Source organism: Choloepus didactylus, chromosome 27 (assembly GCF_015220235.1).
Source record: "Choloepus didactylus isolate mChoDid1 chromosome 27, mChoDid1.pri, whole genome shotgun sequence".
Lineage (NCBI taxonomy): Eukaryota > Metazoa > Chordata > Mammalia > Pilosa > Megalonychidae > Choloepus > Choloepus didactylus.
In genome coordinates this window covers 1,717,196-1,741,232 of record NC_051333.1, presented here as the reverse complement: position 1 = coordinate 1,741,232, position 24,037 = coordinate 1,717,196, and the positions used below count along the sequence as shown (strand labels likewise).

Here is a 24,037-nt window from a genome sequence, read left to right as displayed (position 1 = left end):
CTAGATGGGACAATTTCTATTCCCATGGCATCATGGCATAGAGGAAAATATACTTTATTGAACAAAAACTAAATTCCAACATCATTTCACATAGTGCAGATGGTGGGCTGGGAGACTGGGTATGTTATTTCTGTCCCTCATGGAAAAGGATTCTGAGAGAGTAGTTGTTGGATAGAGACAGGGAGAATGAGAAGGGTCTAACAACACCGACCATTCAGTGGAACAGTATTGTGGGCAGAAGAAAGAGCAAGTGCAAATGCTGTGAGATGAGCAGGAAATGGCAGTCCTCAGGAATAAGAAGAGGGTTCCTTTGAGCTGGGATTAGTGAGCAAGAAGAGCCAAAGAAGGGGATAAAGATGTAGTCAAGGACCTGTGCCCATAAGACCTTGGAAATCAAGTGTTTTGCAGTCTTTTGCCACGACCAACAATGCAGCAATGACCAGGGGTATCTTAAGTCGCTCCTTCTATCATCCAGGCATGGTCTCAGGAATTCTGCATGATATTTTACTCAGTTCCCTCAAGGACCATGTGAAAAATGCCAGCTTCACTGGAAGGGCGACACTGCTGTTGGTGGAGCTGTCCTTGGTTCTGAACTGGGCTCCCAGAGCTTGGGTTTGACTTGTAGTAAAGCTCTCTGCAAACTTAAACAAGAGCCCTCAACTACTTCTGGTCCTGCTCAGGTGGGATCCCTTTGTGAGGCTTTGTTCTGGCTCTTCAAACTCTCCTTTGTTCTGGAGAAGAACTCCTTTGACCCCCTCCTTCAGCCATCCCTCCCCCAATTGCTCCCCTTTCTTCCTTCTCTGCCTCTCATATTCATCATCTTTTTTCCATCCATATCAGCTCAATACTTGCACCCTCCATGAATCCTTTCTCACTTTCCTTCGCTGGCTGATGACTTCATGTGCTCCAAGATATCCTGGTTAATCTGCAGATGAACCAATAAGTGCATCCCAAAAGGTGATCCTTCAGGCACCCTGGAGCCCAGAACTAGAATATTCAGAGGTGATTCCCATATCAAAGCCATTTATCAGCGATGAACAATTTGATACTATTTAGTTATAAAGGAGTTATTGTGGAGAATAAGAACTAATTCTTGCCCCTGGAGGAATTTGAGCCAGGTGACTTTCTAGCTCCGTTGTCTTGTGCAAGCTACTCAACTTCTTAAAGCTGCAGTTATGTTATTTAAAAGTAGGATTAATCACTTTTACCATGAAATAGATAATTTCTTTGCTGTGGAGAGAGGGGCAGCCTAGTGTGGTGGTTATAGGCTCAGGCTCACGAGTTACACAGATCTGTGTTTGAGTGCTATCGTCCTGAATAAAACCCAGAATTGCTCTCCTGAGAAAACAGACCACTGGCTCATAGGAGTCTTTAATTCTACTACATTCCACAAACATTTATCAGATGAGAACTTTGTGCAGAGAAAGCAGTGTTCTGGGAGTAGTGCATATAAGGACCCAAATAAACCTGGGTTCTGGCCTCAAGGAGTTTGAAAGCTGTTACTTTCTAGAATTGTGACTCTGGGAAAGTTGGTTAATCCAGTTAAGCCCCCTTTGCTTATTCTGCAATGTAAGAGCAATTATTCTTCCCTTAGAATTAATCAATTTCATGTAATATTAGCTACTATGTGCCAGACCTCTTGGAATGGTAAAGCACGGTGGCCAAAGGCAAGGGATTTAAAGTCAAATGGATATGAGTAATGGGCTGTTTCCCCCTTGCTAATTGTATGGTCTTCAGAAAGGCACTTGACTCCATGTATTAATACGTAACAGGAAATATAACTACTGCTGATACTACTGCTACTACTTCATTAGGCTTTCTAGACATCAAATAAGTTAATGTCCTTAAAGTATTTAGAGTCAGTATCTGGCATGCCTTGGTTGACCTATAAAAGAAATTTCTTTTTGTTGTTCCTTGTCTTCACCCCAAAGAATAGCATTTGTTCTCCTCACCTGATGGCTGAAAGGCAACAGGCACAGATTCTTCCTTGCTGAGGCTGCACCTGGAGGAGACTCTGGTGCCCAGGTGGATTCAGCTTCTATGCAGATGTGGAAACACCAGTGGATGGAACAATTGCCTCTGATTCCATCTTGGAAGGAGCTGTTCTTGGTCCTGAACAAGGTACCCGTCCTTCACATGCACCTTTCCTCAAGGTTCTGGACCCTCTGAGCTGCTGAGTTGCATGTCCTCACAATGAGGAGGAGGCAGGAGGCAAGCTTAAACTGGAGCTCTGGATCTCTGAGACATCCCCCCTGGTCTCTGGGGATTTGGAGAAGAGATGGAACGGGAAAATTCTATACCGACGCTGTGCTGAGGCTTAAGATGGGGGGTGCAGAGGAAAATCTCCCTCCAAGCCACCCTCAGTGCAGGTCAATGTGCATTGACTGATTTCCTCCTAAAAGGCAAGCCTTGTGCTTGGAGAGAGGGGTGTATATATAAGTGAGAAACCCTTCCTGCCTTCAGCTGATCAGTCCATGAAGGCAGCACACCAACGTGGAAACACACATTCCTAACTCATTCCAAGATGCTCTAACGGGGATATAGGATCAAGAAGAGGAACTTCTAGTACAGGCTGAAAGCTCAGCAAGTGCTTCCCAGAAGAGGGGGCCCTTGACTGAGTCTTCCAAAAGCCACTTAAGATTACACCATATACAAGCCAAAAAATAGTCCATATAGAAATGTCACTGTTAGAGCCTACAGAGAATATTTAAAAACTTTTATCACCACCTTGTAAGTAAAATCCAAACTCTTTAGCATGATATTCAAGGCCTGCCCTTCCAGCACCCATAATTTCCTTTTAACATAGGATTACTCTCTATTTCTCAAATATTCAATATTTAATCAAATCACAGAGGTTTTTTTTCTTTCTTGTTTTGGGAGTTAAATGAAAAAAGTAAACAATGCTTTAGAGATATCATGAAACCCTAAGCAATATATCAACTTTTCCTAGGGAGAGCTTAGAAATAAATTTCTTGGTATTTTCACATTTTCATGCTTTGAACATTTTATTAAATCAAAAGAAATAGAATATTTAGAAATATCATGAAACTCTAATTAATGTCAAATTTTCCAACAGAGCAATGAGAACCAAGTCATTGATATTTTCACATTTTGATACTTTAAAATTTTATTAAATTCTTTTTCATAAGTTACAAGAGCAACTGTGTTTATTTCACTTAACATAATGTTTTCAAGGTCCATCGTGTTTTTCATGTATCCAAACTGAATAATATTCTATTGTGTGTGTGTATGTATATACATATACTTATGTGTATATACATACACACACACATACCACAAAAGGACAAATGTATGATTCACTTACATCAAATATCTGGAATAGGCACATTCACAGAGACAGAAAGTAGATTAGGAATTTTCAAGGGGAATGGGGAGTTATTGCTTACTGGGTACAGAATTTCTGTTTCAGGTGATTAAATAGTTTTGAAAATAGATATTGGTGACAGTTGCAAAACATTGTGAGTGTAATTAATGCCAAAGAATCATACACTTAAAAATGGTCAAAATTTATGTTGTATATATTTTACTACAACAAAAAGTAAATATAACATTTTTAAAAAGTGAAAAATTACAAAATCAATGTCTGTTTATTGAAACCAGTGGAAAACATGAAAGCATATTGATAGAAAACTATTAATTTCTTCTCCTACATGCTCTACTCACACCCCTTTCCCTTCCTCTTGTTTTTGTGTCCATGGTTGAGGTATTTTTGTGAATCATCCCACACCATCTATGAGCATAAAAACATCCAGACATTCACTGTGTATTCACTTCTAAGGACATTCCCCAGCTGGACCCTCTGCCAGGAGAGTGCCTTTTCTCATGATGAAATCCCATTAATCCTTTCAATTTTAGATCAAACATCACCTCTTTGGAAAAGCCTTTACAAACACTGTCTTTTTCCTGGTCACCCAGAACTGGTTCTCACCTCTGATAAAGTGGCGTGTTGTGATGGAATTACTAATGGACACAAGGTGAAGGCCAAGTTAATGTTGGTCAAACATTTACCCTCCAAATGACATTGGAAGAATGTTGTGGAGAGTTGGAGACCAACAGACCTGAGATCCAGGTCTTGAAACCACAACTCAGTAGCTGGATGGCCTTGACAGGTTACTCAAACCCTCTGAACCTCTCCTGTAAAATGAGATAACTATGCTTACCTCCTAGAGCTATAGAGAGGATAATATTTGTTAATGCATGTGAGTCACTCAGCTCAGTGTAAATTTAAATGCTAAAAAATGGTGGCATTATTATTACTATCATAAAATTAGTTTAATGTCACATTTTTTGGGAAAAAATAAATTACTGATATATGTGACATCTGGCATGGTAATTATACTTAATAGATATACAATGAATACTGTTTTATCTCCCCCAAGAGTTAAAATAGTGACTTCATTCTTGTCACTACTATAACACACTTCACACTAAATTATAATTGTTTTTAATCTTCTGTCTCGTCCATTAAACAGAGCTACTTCAGAAGAGGAAATTTGTCTTTTATTTCTGTGTACACAGAGGCAAGCCCAGGGCCCATGCTCCAGGAATGTTTGATGATTGGGGGAAGAAAGGGGATAAAAGCAAATCCCTACTTCCCACTCCCTAGAAAGTTCTTGGTCTAATGGTGAATGGGCTTGACCTTGAAAGGCTTTCTCAATATACGTAGAGGGGTGGGGAGATGGGGGTAAGAGGAGGAATCTGGGAGGGTTCTGAAATCTTGCTGTGTTCTTTGGTTTTTGGAAGGGTCTGGGATAGTAACTACAGCGCACACACAAAAACTCAGGGTTTCTGAGGCCGTGCGGTTCTCAAAGCCAGGACTGAGGGGGTCTTGGCTTCATGTAGAACCTGAAACAATGGTTAGAATTACAACAACAAGGTCTAGGGAGAGTTCTGGAAAGTGACCTAGGCAAACACTAGGGTCCAGGAAAACACAGAACTCTAATATCAGGCAGGGAGATTGCGGCCAGTATTGTATCATTTCAGGTTCTTTGTTTTCCAAACAAGAGAGACTGACTCTGCATAAATTCAGCCAAAAAAGAAATTTTGCAGCTGGAGAACTGAAACGTTGGTGACCGTGGAGTTGCTGAAGGACCACATTTTGGCAGATTATGGACCAGGGAAGGTTTTGTAATCCAGGCACCAAGAAGTACCACGTCCACCATGGAGAGCAAACCAGCTCCATCTTCTGTCCTTATTTCACTCAATATTTCCATTTCCAGGGAGAAAGCGCTGCCTTGGCTTAGTTCAGGGATCAGCATCCAGGGAAGAGGGAAGCCATGTGACCAAAGTCTGACCGGACTACAGGTACAGGGTGGAGGAAGGTTCCCAACGAAAAACCCAGGTGCGGTTACCTGAAGCAGGGGGATTGGGTGCTGGGCAGGGAAAGCCAAAGATGTCCAGGGAAGATGCTAAGGCTTGGAGAATGTGCCCTCATCCATGATCCTAAAGTTGGGGAAGACTTAGGCTTAGTGGATACCTGGGAGTTCAGCACTTTCTGTCCTCTTCTCCCAGGTTATAGGGGACACTAGGTTGATAAACAGATGCATCTGTATTCTGGATGCCAGGAGGACTTAGGGTGCTACACTTGGTCATACTTGTATTTAGAAAACTAGGGTGGGCAAATTTTGGTGGCGAAGCCCTCAGAGTTTCAATAATGGAGAGATGGACTTTGATTGGATTTACAGACCATGTTCCCTTTAATGTTTGGATTTGGATTGGTGTGTTGGCTTTCTTTGTTCTCCTCCTCTAAGGAGGCATCTGGTAGACCAGTAGATCTCCAACTGTACATCAGAATCACCTGGGGGAACTTGTGAAAAAATACGCATCCCTTGGTATTCTTAGAGTTTCTGACTTGGTAGGTCAAAGTTAAGGCCCAGACGTCTCTATGTCTAACGACCACCCCAGGTGTTTCTGAACCACAACTTAAGAAAACACTGCAAATTCCTGAAAGTTCTAGGAGGCAAAACTATGTTTGCCTTACTCACCACCATGTCTGTAGGGCCTCGAGAAGTGTCTGACACATTGTTGGTGCTCAATACATGTTGTTTTTTTTTTTGCTTTAATGTTGAATTGGGGGCAGAAACACCTAGGAAAGTTGGGAACTGTGGCAGAACTGGCTTGATAATAAAGAAGAGAGACACAGTCAGCAGAGTTCAAGGAAAAATGGGTCAATTGTGAGGACAAAAGATGTATTCACATGGACATACAATGCGGAAAAATCAAGCATCATATGATGATGTGTTATGACTTTAACTACAGAAATTTGAATTGCTACATGTGGAATCGTGCCTATCACATAAATGCTATGTGTTTGCTGTAAAGATAATGATGATGGTGGTGGTGAAGATGATGGTTATTACGATGATGATAGTGATGATGGTGATGATGTTGATCAGGTACTGGATCATTGGGTTATTTTAAAGGTGTCTTAATGGTAGTGCCATATGTATGCCCATCTCTACTTTAACCCATCCTGGATATCAGTCCAAGACTATTTTAACCAAAAGGATTAATCATGTCATTTTCCAGATGAAAATCTTTCAATAAACTATATGGTAATGGAAATCATCTCCATCACCACCACCACCATCACCACCACTATCGTCATTCCATGTAGTGGAATTTTTGTTGTATCTGTGAAAAAGTCATACTGTCACACTTTTTGTCTCATTAGATCTCTACAGAAATCCTGGGTGGCCGGTAGAATGGGGGCTGATACCCACCCCCTTCCTGCTTTCAGGGTCACAACTGAGACTCAGAAGTGCAGTGACTTTTCTGACATCTCATGGCAAGGGCTGAGGATCCTGGTCTCCCAATTCCAAATCCAGCCTTCTGGGAATACTAAAGATGTTCCCTCCATAGTACAGAGGTTTTTTGGTTTTTAATATGTGGGGGTAGTGATGAGAGTAATGGGGGGGACCACTAATTGAGCACACTGTGTTCCAAGCAATGCCCTCTTAGAGACTCTGGGCAGTAGGTAGGGTCACTATTCCTACTTCACAGAAGAGAAAACGGAGGGTCAGGGAACTTAAGTCAAGTGCCACTTCATACAATGAAGAAAATAAAGAGGGACAACTCAAATATCAGTCTGGCTTCTAGAAAAACAAGAACCCTCCAATGGAACACTATAAACTGAAGAGAAGGAAATTCTCCAATATATTTACTTTTGTTCAAATTCCTATTAGGCTTGAAGGAAAAAAATAAATTAACTCATGCACCAGGCTAGTTATTAGAGATGAAATCATGAAGTTGGGTAACTTTAAGGGATAGAAAATCTAAAGTAATCCAATTGGCTTAAGTAAAAGTGTATTTATTGGTTAACATAAGAGGAATTCCCAAGGTTACAAAAGGCTTCAGGCATAACTGGATCCAGGAACTCAACAAGGTCACTGGAACCTCATCTCCCTTACTTGTGTGTTGTGATTTTCTTTGCACTGACTCTATAATCAAGGAAAAACTCCCCCACTAAAGGCCACAGAGTTACTGCCATCCACAGGTCTATGTCTTCAAAACAGCAAGTACATGGACAAAGAGAAGTTTGGGCAAAATTTCTGGTACTTTTTCTCTGGAGTAGATTCTACCAATGTCCCAAATTCCTAACTTCTCCCTATATCAATGTTGTTTGTCTTGTAACTTCACAGTTCCTCCCCCAAAGAGACAAATGTAGTTCCTTGCCCCTTGGCTTTGGATTTGGCCAACGGAGTGTTAGTGGTTGTGACATGACCAAAGCCTTGAAAATCCTTTGGGCAATTGGACTTACCTCTTATACCTCAACTCTTGTGATGAGAAAAAAATATGCCTGAGATGACCGTCTGGTCCCAGGAGAAGCCTGGGGGACGGGCAGGTCCCAGCCCACACAGATCGACACCTATATGCTAGAGCAAGCTCAGCAAAGATGCGAGGAACCACCCAGCAGAGCCAAACCTTAATTAGTGACCCCTCAGCTGTCTGAAGGTAAAAGATAAGTGACTTGTTTTAAGGCACTAAGTTTCAGGATGGTTTGTTACGCAGCATTCTTGTGGCAATAGGTTGACCGATACACTCTAATTAGCCTGAATTAATTTCATATGTCTACCCTTACCAAAACAATTTTGATTAGAGATTGCCGGCTTGGTCACATGCCTTTTCTAGGGCAGAACAAGGAATGAAAGAAGAATTATGGTTTCCCAGAAGAAAATCAGAGTGCTGCACCAGAATATGGCTCATGGGCCCTTCAGCAGTGAAACAGGTACACATGACTCCTGACTCCGAAAAGCGATCCTGAAGCGGTCATTCACGGGCACGGAAGCCTGTCTCCGGCAGCACACGCGCCCCACGGCCGCCTTCACCTCCTTGTTCCGCAGGCTGTAGATGAGGGGGTTGAGCATGGGGGTGACGAGCGTGTAGGACAGGGACACCGTCTGCTTGCTCTCCGGGGAGTAGCTGGCCTTGGGCTGCAGGTGGATGACCCCTGTCGTGCCATAAAACAGAGCCACCACGATGAGGTGGGAGGCACAGGTGGACAGGGCCTTGTGGCGCCCGATGGCCGATGGCATCTGGAGGACGGCGGCCAGGACGCCGGTGTAGGAGGCTGCTGTCAGGCAGAAGGGAACCACGATGACCAGCACTGTGGCCGCCAGCACACTGGCCTCAAAGACCCTGGTGTCGGCGCACACCAGGCTCAGCAGAGGGGCAATGTCGCAGAAGAAGTGGCGGATGTGGCGAGGCCGGCAGAAGGGGAAGTGGAATAGCCAGACGGTGAGGACCAGAGCCAGGGGGACCCTGGCCAGCCAGCAGGTGACGGCCAGCAGACGGCAGAGCCGTGGGCTCACCACAGCGCCGTAGCGCAGGGGCCTGCAGATGGCCACGTAGCGGTCCCAGGCCATGGCCGTCAGGAGGAAGCACTCGGACGTGACGAAGGACAACACCAGGAGCAGCTGCAGGGCGCAGCCCGCGGGGGACACGCCGCTCCCTGGCCACAGCAGTGTCGCCAGCAGCCGGGGCATAATGTCCAGGGAGAAGCCCAGCTCCACCAGGGCCAGCTGGCCCAGGAAGAAGTACATGGGCGCACGCAGCCCCGGGTCCAGCACGGTCAGCAGCACCACGAGCCCGTTGCCCAGCAGCGTGAGCAGGAACATGGCCAGGAAGAGCACGGCCAGCAGCGGCCGCAGCGCGGGCACGTGGGTGAAGCTCAGAAGCACCAACTCACCGGACAAGCTTTGGTTGGCCCTGGGTGGGGCTGCGGGGGTGTGCGGGGGCACCCAGGCCTCGTGCATGGTGTCTGGGGGTGCAGGAAACCTGGGGGAGGTAAGGAGAAGCCAGTGAAGTGGAGATTTGCACCTGCTTGGGCTGTGTCACCCCCAGCGTGTGCTGCCCAGGGTAGTCCCAGGGGTGATATTTAAAGGCAAATCAATGGTGCCCCAGGCTGGACTTGCCTTCAGTGTCCCAATGAAGGTGGAATGAAATCCCAAGGCCTCTCCAAGGCCCAGGAGGCCCTGGCTGGCCTGTCCGGGACTCACCCTGCTGCCTGACCTCTGCTCCACTGAGCCCCATCCACCGGGATGCCTCAGGGCCTTTGCACTTGCAAATCTCTCTCCCGAGATGGTCTCCTGGGTGTTTGTAGAACTGTTTTCCTCTGACGAGGTCCTGTTTGGACTGGTCTTGGCGGCCTCTCCATTCACGTCTCCTTCCACACCTCTGCTTACTAGGCCCAGCTTGCAAGACCTCTGTAGCTGTGAAGCCTGCCCTTCCTTCTCACCTAAGGGTCTTTGCACCTGCCCCCAGCCAGAACACGTTCACTGTGGTGGGCACTGGGATTAAGGGGAGACTCAGGCCTGCTCTCTGACTTCACTGATGTCTTGGAGGGAGGCGTTGTGTGGTTTTCTGGAATGGTCTCCCAACCCCAGTCCCACGTCCAGCTCATATTAGGTGCTCCATAAACATTTATTGCAGGCATAAACCTCCAGGTGGAGATTTTATCCTCGGCATCTGCCACGGTGCCCAGCCTGGGGAATAGCTGAATAAATATTTACTGAATGACTGAACACCCATCTGAGTCACAGCTACATCCTCAGGAACCAGATCAATGCCAAATGGTAGTTGCTCAAATATTTGTTAAATAACTAAGGAGAGGATCTGTTGTCGTTTCTCACTGCTCCTGTCCACTTGAATGCATTCATCTCGTAATCACCCCAGTCCTCAACCACTGCCGGTTCCTGCCCCACCGTGGTGGCTCACAGCCTCCCTCATCCTAAAATCACACCCATCTCGGACTGCACAGTATCTGGCCGCAGTGGTGAGAGCTGGAATTGGGGAATCAGTGCTTGGGCTCTGCCTCTACCACTTACTAGCCCTGCGATGCTGGCAAGCAAGTCATTTCCACTGAGCTTCACCCTCCTCATCCGGAAGTGGATATCTCAGGACCTCAGATGAAGAAAATTAAGCACAGAGAACATGGGTGTCTTGCTCGAAGGCACAAGGAAACTAGAGCTCAGAAGTTAAATAACTTTCTCAAAATCACGCAGTCAACAGCTGGTTGACAGCAGTACAGACACTCACACTCAAACCTTTCCATCAAGTTCCTACTCTCAGCTTCTCGCATTTGGCGATGGAGTGAAAACCACCATGTATGCTTGTTGGAGGTTCTACCTTGTACCATCTCCATGGCAACCACCCAGGCTGGGCCACGATCAGCCTTCCCCTGGAGGATGCAGCAGATTCATAACCGGCTTTCTTTCTTCTGTTCTCGACAGCCCCAGCCCAGTCTCCACAAGGGTGACCTGACTGGACATCCTCCGGAGAATCACAGAATACAGCTTCTGCATCCCACCTTGAGACTCTTTGTCAGTGTCCTGTGGACTTATTCTGGTACCTGAGCAAGGAAAGTTCCCCACAGTCACCAGTCCATGCTCCCTCCACCTCTCCAGGTGGGGTGGTAATGGCACCTTCTTCATGACGGTGATTAAGAGTTAGCCCAGGCTCATTATAGAACGGTATAAGAGCTTGAGGATATTTATTATTATTACTAACAGTATTAAAAATAAATAATCCCAGTTCCCCCCTCACCCAGCTGTGTGATCATGGCCAGTTTCACCCCTTCTCTGAGCTCCACTTCCACACAAGACAGCTGAAGACTGGAGACCTGAGCTGCCAGGTGGTGAGGGCTGGGTTAGTACCTGCACGTCCACCTCGTCCCAAGCACATTCTCGCCGCTTGTTCTTGGTACCTGGAAGTCAGTGAAAGAGAGGTGGAGTCTGCTCCTTGCCTTTCATGCACAAACTTGTCAAGGCTGAGAACCCAATAAACGTGTGATGGGCTTTGGGCTGTGCCCCTAGAGTACGGATGGGTCATCCGGTTACAGAGTCTATTAGCTCCGAAGGCATCTTCCAGTGACCTCATCCAACTCCCTTCTGGGATTTGGGGCCATGGCCAGGAAATGTCCCCCTGAGTCATTGTTAAGCCCTTGTTTGGAGATCTTTTTCACGGCAGGAAGCTTATCACCTCCCACCATAGCCCCTCCAGCTTCAGACTTTAGAAACAGTTGCAAAGATCTTCCACAGGCACTCAGATACACAGTTTGCAGGAGTGTCAACTGGATCAGTCTCTTTGAATGGCATATTGGCAACTCCTACCCACATTTAAAATGCACGAAATCCCTTGGCCTTGCAATACACTTCCAGGAGTTTATTCTATGGCTAGACTTGCTTGTGTGCTCAAAGGTCTGTGTGTGAGGCTAAACTGGGGCACTGTTTTAACAGCAGAGGATGGAACAATCTAATGTCCATTGATGGGGGACTGGGGAAATGCATCACGTTATATTCTTAAATTGGAAAACGCTGCAGCTCCTTATGCAGTCACACGGGCAAGAATCATATGAATTCGTGGGAAGCAAGATGCAGAACTCTATGTACAGTATGCTGTAATTTCTGTAAATATCAGGTGATATATATACATACACACACATAGACACACAAACATGCACACACATATACACATATGTGTATGTGCTAGATATAAATACAGATACTTATAAATACTATATGCATATATGTGTATACTACATGTGTATATAGACACACATACATATATTTGTGCAATTAACGTCCCTGGAAAGACACATGGCATCTGCTAACAATGGTTGCCTCTGCAGAGATTCACTCACCAGGGACATTTGTCATATAACCTGGAACTCTTGGAATTTTGCACATGGGCATGCATTGCTTCTATAATAATTTTAGACAATAAATAGGGAATGAAAGACCTCCACAAGCAAAAACACTTCTATAAAAATATTTGAAACAAAACAGGTATGTACAAAATAGAGAGAGCATTCCCCAGCAAACAAGACCCATTTCCAAGTGATACCCAAGGTTTGAGGGCTGGTTTATATCCTTCAAATTCTTGTTATGCACTTGGAATGTTTTATATAATTTGATTCCTACCATAATATCATGTATCACTTTGGAAATAGAAAAAATCAAAATTACTGTTATGAAAATTTACCTTATAAAACTCCATCACCCACAGACAAGCCCTGTCAATATTTTGTGTTCCTTCCAGTTACATATATAGATATGGATTTCATTTCTTAAACAAAAATTGAGATTGTTTTTAACCACATTTTGCATCTTAGTGTTTTTTGCTCATGGAGCATTTCTCTGTGTTAATAAAAATGCTCATAATCATGATTTTAATGGCTGCACAACATCCTGTTAGGTGGTGATGGCAAATTACATTTAACCAAATCTATTTAATATACTCTATATGGGCCTTAGTTTCCTTGTCTACCAAATGAGCTGAGTCAAAGTACCTATCTAATAAGGCTGATGTGAGAATGAAGTAAGCTAAGGCATCGTTACAGGATATGTGCTATCCTATTATCATTATTATCACAAATCAAGTATTAAAATTTTTAGTGTTATAAAGAACGCTACATATTTGTAGACAAATTTTGAACTTATTTTTTTAAAGGAATCATGATGTTAGAGAAATGAGAGAGCAAGAAGGAAGAAGGGAGAGAGGAAAGGAGGAGACGGATGGAGGAAGGGATGGTAAGGAGGAGACGGATGGAGGAAGGGATGGTAGGAGGGAGGGAGGGAGGGAGGAATTGAGGATGGAAAGAAGGTAGAAAAGAAGGAATGAAAGAAGGAATCAAGGGAGAAAGGAAGTTCAGATGGAAGTTAGGAAAGAAGAAAAGGAAGAAGGAAGGAGGGAGGGAGAGAGGAAGAGAGGAAGGAAAGAAGGGGTTGTTTTAGAGTTAGGAAGTATAAAGCGTTCTTAGAGATCAGCCAATACTTTTCACTCTCAGGAACAAAGTGAAGCCCAGAGAGGGTCGTTCTTGGCCCAGGTGACCCGGCAGTCCTCTGTCCCCACCTGCACACCTCTGCCACCACTCTGTTCTGAAACGTTGTCCTCAGCTGATGCACAAGGCAGGAGGCCGACGCCAGGGAGCTTCCCCAACTTGCCGTGTGAAGCAGACAGCTCCTCAGAGCAGCCACCCTTTCTCCCTGAATAACGAAACGATGCTCTGGTCCCAGAGAGGACGAGATGAAGACGCACCTGCCAGCGAGTCCGCAGCTCAGAGGCTTGGCTGAGGGCAGGTTCACACAATATCGACTTCTGGCTGGGGACCTCGAGCCCGTTCATTCTCCCTGCAGACCTTAGCATCAGGACTCATTAGCTACCCCGTGCCCAGGTGTAGCCAGTGGGGAGATGGCCCTTCCTTTCCACCCATCCCCTCCTTCCATGTCACAGAGGAGAGGTGTCAGCTCTCCACGTGGAAAAGCATGGTTCCATGGCAAGAGTGCTCGAGGTTGGCAAGCGGTCAGTGAATGGGTCCTTCCGTGGGGCAGCCTCCTGGGGCCATCTGTGGACACGTGCCTTCCTACAGCTCAGCACTTCCACTTCTCAGGGACCCCTGGAGAAATACTCCCACAGCTTTGCAGGCAGGCTTGTTCAGGGAAGTCCAGAGAAGCACTGGTAGTAACATTGCAATACTGAACAATTGGAAACAGCCTAAATACTCATCAATAAGCGTGGGATGAACAGATTACGGTCCATGCATGTGGCAGAAAACACTGCTGAAGTTGGAAGAACAAGGTAGACCTGTGCATGTGTTGAAAAATTAAGTACCCCCCAAACATTTTGTTAAGTAGAAATAACAAGCTGCAGAATGACACAGCTGGATACTATTCAGGCAAAACACAACAGTAGAGTGCAATTACCTGCCTTTTCTTTGGGTACACAGGTATGAAAATGCCTAGAAAAAGTCTGATTGTCTCCAGGGTGGAGTAAAAAAATGAGATTGAAGGAAGAGATAGCCAAAAAGGAATTTACCCTTCTCAGTAATATCACAGCACATTTTTTTCAAGGGGGTATGTTTTTAAGTGTCATTTTGTATTTAAAAAATTATTTCAATATTCACTCTTGACTAGGAGTGTGGAGACCTAGGACCGACTCCCAGCACTACCACTCACCAGCTCTGTGGGCCAGGACAAGATACCTCATCTCTCTGAGTCTAAGTGATCTCATCTAGAAAAATAAGATATACTGCAGTATAATCCATATAGGATAGTTCATTGACATAAAGCAGGATTTCCTAGTGCGTGTTTTGCAAACGCTTTGTTCTAGACCAGTATCAATAAGTGATCTTGAAAAATCGAGTTCCAGGGTCAAATAATTTAGTGAGGTCGAATAGGTTCTTTCACTGCAGGACTTATCAGAGCCTTTACTATGTGACTGCAGTTTAATAATCTCCTTTAAAAGAGGATGTAGTATTCTGTTGCTTCCTAAACCTATCCTATTCTACCACAGAACTCTTTTTTTTTTCTTTTGAAGAATATCTTCCAGAATTATGAATTTGGGGAATATGCTCTGGAGAACTCTTCATAAGAGATTTGAAAGTGGTATGTAGGTAGTTGGTGCTCAATAAATATATGCTGAATCTAAACCAAGCATTAATTCACTGCATGAATATCTGTTTTGTGTCCACTCTGTGCCATGGGCTGTGAACACAATAAAGGGCCAGAAGTCCCTGCCACAATCTAGTGAAGGAGGTAAAATATATTTACTGAGTGTCTCCTATCTGCCAGCCCCAGTGATTCATGCTTCACATGTGCAATTTATTTAATTCTCATAATAAGCCTCACAAAATAACTCAGAATAAGCCTAAATCATCTCATGTCTCTCTGAAGTAAAATCCTGCAGTAGCTTTTGGTTGTAATAGGAATAACATACAAGAACTAATATCCAGAAAAAAAACCAAACACCTTTTCTGTTCTCCAAGGTTTCGTAACATTTGACCCCCTTCCTCCTCTCATGTGCCCTCCCTATTCGGAAACACTGGGCTTTCTTCTGTTCCTGAGACACATCCCACTCCCTGCCTCGGTGCCTGCTCATATCTCTTCCTGGAGTAAGAAAATAGCAAGAATAATGGTAAAGACTGTATTAGGGTTCTCCAAAGAAACAGAACTGAAAGTGTGTGTGTCTTCTGTCTGTCCATCTTTCCAACAACATTATAAAGAATTGGCGCACGTGACCATCAGCTAGAAACTTTTCCCAGACCCCCTTGAAGAGAGGGCGGCTGTGTGACCAGCGGGACGTGTGCAGAAATGACATCTGCAACTTCTAGGTTAAAGATCTTAAAATGAAGTGGAATGCTTTCTACACAGACGAAATTTTGGGTCCCTGATTGACTTTGAGGAGCATGGCTCCAGCCCCCTTTTCATCTTTAGCTTTTACGTGGGAGATAAATTAACCTTCTTTTGTCTCAATTAAAGCAACTGAGCCAATATCCAAACTAATAAAAACAACTTAAACTGGCTGAAGCAAAACAAAAAGTATTGACTGATGTACATAAAAAGTCCAGGGGTTGGTTTGATGTCAGGCATGGCCACATCTGCTCAAGGACCTGCTCTCGCTCACTGACTTAACTCTGCTTCCCTCTCCTTTTGGTGGCCTCCAGCACCTCCAAGTCTCCTTCCTCACAAATTCATGGTTCCCACTCTCAAAGTTGCTACAAATCCCCAAGTTTGAGGCTCTTCAGACTATTTGCTTTTTGCAAACACCTCTGACCCAAACACTGGCTTAGGTATTTGACGTCTGGTCAGCCCAGCCCAGATTTGGAAGTGGAGTGAGTCACCAAACTGCATGTACTCACAGTTGGGGGAGTTTGGATCCATTAGAAAAAAAAAGGGTCAAGAAAACAAGGGATCCATGAAGGGTGGGCAGATGATTCAAACGTCAGGTAGAGTTGTCAGCACTCTTCTCAGGGTGACATACCTTCCCACACTGTCATCTGTGTGCACTTGCTGCTCCAAGCTCCTGGAACACCTACTTCTCTTGGCCAACTCTTACTCATCCTTATTGACCCAGATCGAATGCCACCTCCTCTGGGAAGCTCTACCTGATTTCCTTCAGAAAGAGTTTGTCAGTCCCTCAACTGCTTTCCTACAACGGTGGTTTATACCTCTGCCTCGGCATCAGTTACTTGGAAATGCAGTTGTTGTGTGGTTGTCTATCTTCCCTTCCAGCCTGTTCCTTGAGGACAGGGGTTGGGTCTGCATCCTTGGTGTCTGTCACAGCATAAGCATATCTGTTGAAAGTCTTTCATTGCAAGAAACAGGAACTGACTTTTAGGAACAGAGGGAGCCCAGACCTCCATGTCTCTATCCGCAGGAGTTACGAGGGGAGCTGAAATCTGCATACTCCTCATGAGACTCAGCTTTCCCTACCCTCCACGACACTCTCAAACTTGCCATCTCTTCCTGCCTTGAAATTATCAAGACTTACCACATTTGGCTCTTGGCCTAACATGCAAGTTAAGACTCCTGGGTCATCTGTCTTCATTTCCATGGCTGCTGTGATGAAAACCACACTATGGGTTGGTTTAAGCAACAAGCATTTATTGGATCAAGGTTTTGGGGACCAGTTGTCCAAAATCAAGGCAACCTGCAAGGCCATGCTTTCTCCCAAAGTCTGGGCGTTCCGGTGCTGCTTGCTGCAGTCCTGGGGGCTCCTTGGCTTGCTTCTGCCTCCTGACCCGTGGTGATCTCTCTCTCCTTGTGCCTGCTCTTCAACCCTTTCTACTGACTTCTAGCTTCTTCCTGTATGACTTCCTCTGACTTCTGGCTTCCGGTTTCTTCTCTTTATAAGACGTCCAATAATATAGATTAAGACCCACCCTGATTCAATCGGCCACAACTTAACTAAAAATAACAACCTCAAAAGGTCCTGTTTACAAATGGTTTCACACCCACAGGAATGCAGATTAAGTTTGAGAGCATGTCTTCTCTTAGGGTACATAATTCAGCCTACCACAGTCATCCCTCATCCCCTGGAATCAAATCCTCTTACAGATCTGTGGGCAGAAAGAGGAAGCACCAGGCACTCCCTGGCCCCCTTTCCAGGTTTGATTGTTTGGCTTGTTGAAATCCAGCCACGCCTGAAGCTGATTTCCCCACCAGGACGTACGTTCCACGAGGACAGAGCTGTGGTCCGTGTTGCTCACTGCTGTACCCTGGTATAGGCACTCAACAATATTTGTTGATGGAATTAATAAGCAGTTACCTTAAACAAAATTATTATATTTATTGGAATTATATGGGTAGATGATAGAATCTATGGCAAGGCCGAAAAATCACATTTCAGAAAACACAGAAACCAAGATAATTCAAAACATCCTAATGGCAAGACTAATGGACTCTCTTCTGGAATCTTTGGAACAAACTGTCTTCAGGCATCTTCCGTCTTTGAAGCACAAGAAAGAGCAATGGATTTGTCACTGCTTGGGCCAAGCCCAGAGGACAGCAGTTGAACATCGCACCGACATAAGTAGGCTATGTCCCTGTCTCTGTAAGAATGCATTCAGCTAAAAGGTGCAAAATCTCCACCCAAAAAGTGACAAACAATAGTAGTTGAATTTATTGGGGGCTTTCATATATTACCCTTGATTTCCTTACAACAACTTCATGAGGTAGGTTTTATTATTGTTACCATTTTACAAATGAGAAAAACTGAGTCACACAAGGCTTAAGTCCCTGCACATAGGAAATAACTGAGTTGGGTTTCAAATCTGGATGCCTGATGCCAGACTCCACGTGCTTACCCACTGGGCTGTGAGAATAGCCAGCACTTAAATTGAAGGCATATGGGCCTTTTCTGCATTTCTTATGCATGTTAGTTTCATTCTTATAGCAATACTAGACATCAATCCTAGTTTGAAGGCAATGCTGATAAAAACTGGCCACACATCCCAGCTCCTGTTCTGGAAACTAAGTATGGAGATGTTGGCTTTTTCCGTAGACGGGTTCCTGTGTCCACCGACTACCTTCATGGGGGGTCAGAAAGCAGGAATCTGGGTGTCCGTCCCTCGTCAGTGCAGTGGAAGAGAGCTGAGGCCTCGTACCAGGCAGTCCTTCTGGGGAGGGGAAGAGGAGGTGTCTGTTGTACAGCCCGACGCTTGCCCGGGTGGGGTGGGAACACCGAGCAGGTCCTATCCAGATGGGGAAACTTGGAGCTCGTTCTCCACGGGAGGTGACCGTCGGGCTGGGTTTCGGATGGTAATGAGGGATTTGCTGGAATGTGGCAGAAGAATTTAAGGTTTGCTATAGAGTTGGTGTTTGGGAAGGAGAAATGGATATGGGTAAAGGAACAGATTTTGTGAAGGGTTGGAGGCGAGAAATAGCAAGATGAGCAATGGAAATTCATCTGGACCAGGACTCGGGGGGCTCAGAGGACGGTAAAGGGTAGACGGGCCCACGTCAGTAGCAGGCCCAGCCACAAGGGCCTGGAAGGCTGGCTAAGGGATTTAGGATTTCCCCGTGGGGAATAGTGAAGCAGCAACATAACATGATCAAATATGAGTGTTTCTGGGTGAACAAAATGTGGTATGTATGCACAATGCAGTATTATTAGCTCATAAAAAATGAAGTTATGAGAGAAGCTGCAACATGGAAGAAACTTGAAAACAGTATGCTCAGTGCACTAAGCAAGACACATAAGGACAAATATTGTGTAATATCACTTATAGAAGATGGGTAGAAATAGCAAGTTTTTATAGATAGAAAGTAGATTTACCTTCCCTCTACAGCAGTGGTTCTCTTTCATAACCACAGTAAGCACCAGAAATTTAGTATTGATACAGTTCTATCATCTAATATATGGTTCACATTAAAATTTCTTTAGTTGTCCCAATAATATCCTTTGTAACAGGGTTATTTTATCCAGATTACAGCCTGGGATACCACATTGCATTCAATTGTCATGTTTCTTTAGTCTCCTCTGATCTAGAACAGGTTTTTTTTTTTTTATGACATGGAGCTTTTTTGTTTAAGTATTCAGTCTTGGTTTTGAAGAGTTGAGTCAATTTGGTAGATTCAGGCTAAGTATTTTTGGCAGGAACATTACTTTGATGATTTGGGGGCCTTTTTTGGTACATCACATCAGGAAGTGCATGATGTCAGTTTAAAAAGGTCAACTCTTGATCTGTTAAAAATTTCATTCCTTGTTCCATCAGAAAAGAGCTCTCTTCTTTTCTATCTCTTTTGTCTCTTACTCCCCATCTTCTCTCCTCTTCATCATCACTGTCTCCATCGCACTTTAGTCCCTCTTCCCATCATCTAACCGTCTCCTCCTTGACTAGTTTATCTTTGATTCTCTGCACTGCTCTCTTCTCTTACATCTTTGTCCAGTCTCCTTGTCTTCTCACTCCTTTTCTTTCTTCTTCATCAATTCTTTTTTCTTCTTCTTCTCTCTTCTCCTTTATGTCTCTTCTCCTTTGCCTTGTCCTCATCTCTATCCTTTTTCCCTCTCCTCTCCTACCACCCTCTCCTCAGGGTCTGATCATAACCCGTTACTCACCCAACATCCATTCCCCCTTCTCCCTTCCTAATCAACCTCGATTATCTTCAGGTAGTAATGTATCCAGTCCCAGGGGATGACTTTAGTTGGTTCAAACCTGTCACAATAATCTCATTTCCCTTTGGCTGGTTTGTCCACAGATGGTCATGTGATCCAGTTATGGCAAATGAGACAAAATTTGCTGGAAGCTCTGGGAAGGTTCTTGCTCCCTGATATGTGATGAGAAAGATGTTTTGGCTCCTTGCCTGCATCTGTCATGCTTTTGGTCATTGTCGTGAGGGTTGGTGCTGCTGCAGTCTTCTTGTGACCCCAAAGGAAACCATGAACAACCTACCAAGAATGGAAACTCAGAGAAAGAAATCCTTTTTTCTTGATGACATCAGTGCATCATTGAACCATCTCTGGAATCACCTACATCTGCAGTTCTTATTAAGGAAGACAAGTATCTGCATTATTTCAGCTATTTTTCTTTGTACTTTTCTGTTACTTGCAGCCCAAATCATCCTTGTACAGTGAAGATGACTCAGGAAGGAAGGGGATGGTATGAAAAAAAAGGTACAGTTCTCTGTATCAAAGTTCTAAGTCATTGTTCTGTTTCTCTCCCTGACATACGGAAGATCTTGGATAGCCACTCAACCACACTGGGACTCTTTTTCTCATATGAAGAATGAAGGGATGAACCACAAGGCTCGACTCACTGACTCATCTATGATAGGCTCTGACGGTCAAAACTCTGTTCTCCGCAGGGTCTTCCTGGAATTCTTATTATGCACCAAGTTCGTCATTCCACACCTGCATGAGTCAAAGCCAGCTCACCCCCAGACTTCTCTGGTGGGTGGACCACAGAGGTAGGTGTAGATGCAGGGAGGGAGACCAGCTAGGAAGTTACTGAAGGCATCCAGGCAAGAAATGAGGAAAGTGGAAAACGTGGAGATATTTGGGATGTATTTTGGTCACAGCAAGTATGACCCAAACCCAACTCAAATAAGCTTCAGCCAAAAAAGAATTGTTTTGGATCATGTAACTGGAAAGAATGAAGTCACTGAGTCAATGCAAGCTTGAAAGGAGTATAACTGGAAGAGCTAGGGATCCACACTTCTAGAGCTCTCTGTCTCACTCTCTTTCTTTCTCTCTCATTTCTCTCTATCTCTATCCATATCTGCATCTTTCTCTCTCTCTCTCTCCCACCTCTCTACCTAGCTCTGCTTCTCTCTGTTGATTAGACAAGCTCTCACATCCTAGGCATAAAGGAATGCTGCCTTCAACCCCAGCAAAATGAAGAGCTTCTTTGCCCAGAGCACCCTTCAGTCAATCCTGGTCAAGAACTCTAATGAGCTGTGCTACCATCATTGCCCACTCTGAGGAACATTCAGCATTGCCAGGAGATGGGAGGCTGGGATTGGCCAAGTAGGGATGCTCTTATTCTTTGTCCACGTTTTGGTGGGTGTGGACCCAACAAGATCTCTTCAAGATGTTACCTGAGTTAAGGTGTGGCCCAACTGAGTCAGGTTGGACTTTAATCCAGATTACTGGATTCCTTTAAAAGCAGAGTGAAAGTCAGACAGGGGAGAGAAGCCACAGGAGCAGCCAGAAGCTGGAATTCAATGGAACCCAGAAGAGCAAGGAGAAGATGCTGCCATGTGCATTGCTATGTGACAGAAAAGTGAAGGACCAAGGATCACCAGCAGCCAGACCCAGAGAAAGCATCATCTTGCTGATGCCTTGATTTTGGACTTCTCCTAGCCTCAAAACCACAAGCCAATAAATTTCCATTGCTTATGCTAACCCAGTGCATGGCATTTGCTTTAGCAGCCAGGAAACTGAAACACATGCCAGAATTGCAGTCGGGGGGTTGCAGCAGAGCACCAGCACTCAGAGTCCAGTGAGGCTACCATGAATGGACACAGGGGTGGTGGAGGCACAACGCATGCTTCAGTTTACAGGGCAGCAGCTGGTCTTGAATCCCTAGAACAGTTTAGAAGCCACCATCCCATCGGTCTCCAAAGCTCTGCTAGAGATATGCAGTGATGTGCAAAGACACAGGAAAAACACAATGTATCACAGGAATATTTGAAAAATGGAAATATAGTTTTATACCAAAACAAGCATAAATCTATTATGAGACCATCCCCAAGGCTCTTCATGTGGTTGGTTCCTTCTTGTCATTCAACTCTCACCTCAATGTCACCTCCTCAATGGGCGTTTCCTGATCTCCCTGTCTAAAATGTACCCCCCTTAGCTGTTCTCTGGTGTCCTGTTTTGTTTCCTTCTCAACACTCTCTGAAACCATTCTTCCATTTCTTCTTTCCTTGTTTACTTCAACTCATCCCTGCATCTCAGCCTATACATGGCCTCCTCGGGTTAGATCCCCTGAGGTTTGGGACTTCCACGTGCCACACATCTCCCCATTGGAGCATCTCTCTCAATTACATTTTCATATTTGCTTGTATGGTTGCTTGATTAATTATGTGCATCAGCCACTGGTGTGGGGGTTCCATGAATATTTTCCTAGCATTTTCATACATGTAGAAACCTTGAAACTATTTTGTAGTAGACACCCATATGCTGACTATCTAAATTGTACAATAAACATCTTAGAATACATTTTACTATGCCATAGTATAGTATAGTTACTATACTATATTTTATACTCTAATCTCATCTCCTATATTATACTATACTTATCTATCCATCTATACATCTATTTACCAATCAATCCATATTATTTGTTGATGCATTTTAAAATAAGTTGTAATCATCAGAACATCCCTCCCAGTATTTCAGCATGTATGTCATTAACTGGAGTTAAATATTGTTTATAGTTTATTTTTCCTTTGGAGGTAAAAATTACCTTCAATGGAATGCATAGATCTTTAGTGTACCATTTGATAAGTTTTGACAAATGCATACAACTGTGAGACCCAAATCCTTTTTGAGATATAGACTATTACTGTCACCCAAGAATTCCCCTCATACCCCTTTCCAGTAAATCCCAGTCCTCTATCTCCCAGAGGCAATCATTGGTCTGATTGTTTCCCCAGAACAGATTAGTTTTACCTTTTCTAGAACTTCATGTGAATGAAAACATACAATATGCACTCTTTGGTGTAAGACTTCTTTCATCCAGCATATGTGTTTTGTTTTTTTGTTTTTTTTTTAGATTTTTCCATGTTCTTTCATGTATCAGTTACTTGCTCCTTTCTATTTTTGAGAAATATTCCATTTTATGTGTGCTCCATCCTTTTAAAAAAATCCACTTATGAATAAAGCTGCTATGAACATCTTTTAAAACTAATTTATTGAAGCATAATTTAGATACCATAAAATCCACCCATTGTAAGTATGCAACTCAATAACTTTGTGTAAATGTATGAAGTTGTACAATTATCACTGTAATCCAGTGGGATTCCAAAATTCCCTTGAGCCTATTTATAGTCAATCCCAATTCCAGCCCCCAGTCCTAAGCAACAACTGATCTGCTTTCCATGTCTATAAATTTGTCTTTTATGGACATTGCATATAAATGGAATCATACAATATGTAGTCTTTTGCATTTGGCTTCTTTCGTTTAGCATAACATTCTTGAGTTTCATCCATATTGTAGCATTATCAGCACATTATCATTTCCTTTATATTGTTGAATAGTGTTTCGTTGTAGTAATATAATACATTTTGTTTCTCCATTGTCAAGTTGGGGGCACTTGGATTGTTTCCAGTTTTGCCTATTATTGATAATGCTGCATGAACATTTGTGTTTGAATCTTTGTGTGGGCAGATATTCTTATTTGTCTTGGGTAGATTCCTGGGAGTGGAATTGCTGGGTCATACGCTAAGCTTACACTTAACTTTCTGGAAACTACCAAACTGTTTCCCAAAGTGACTGTATCACCCTACAATCCCAGTCTCAGTGCATGAACGTCCCAAGTCTTCACTTGCCATTTGTTGTGATGGACATTCTGGAAGAAGGCTTTGCATGAGTCTTTGACTGTGTTCATTTCTCTTGGGCAAAGAAATACCTAGGAGTGGAATGGCTGGGTTATAAAATAGGTGTATGATTAACTTTATAAGAGACTACCAGCATCAACAATAGAGTGGATAAATAAATTGTGGTATATTCATATAATGAGAATGAGAATGAACAAACTTTCGCTACACACCAGCAACATGTTGGAGTCTACAA

The 24,037-nt window shown here is 43.9% G+C and overlaps 1 protein-coding gene across 1 annotated transcript in view; it reads left to right on the top strand.

Annotated features, from left to right (window-relative positions):
• LOC119520940 (zinc finger protein 805) overlaps positions 1–24,037 on the top strand; it is a 603,985-nt gene that overhangs the window by 141,389 nt on the left and 438,559 nt on the right. The gene's annotated exons all lie outside the window — the stretch shown is intronic.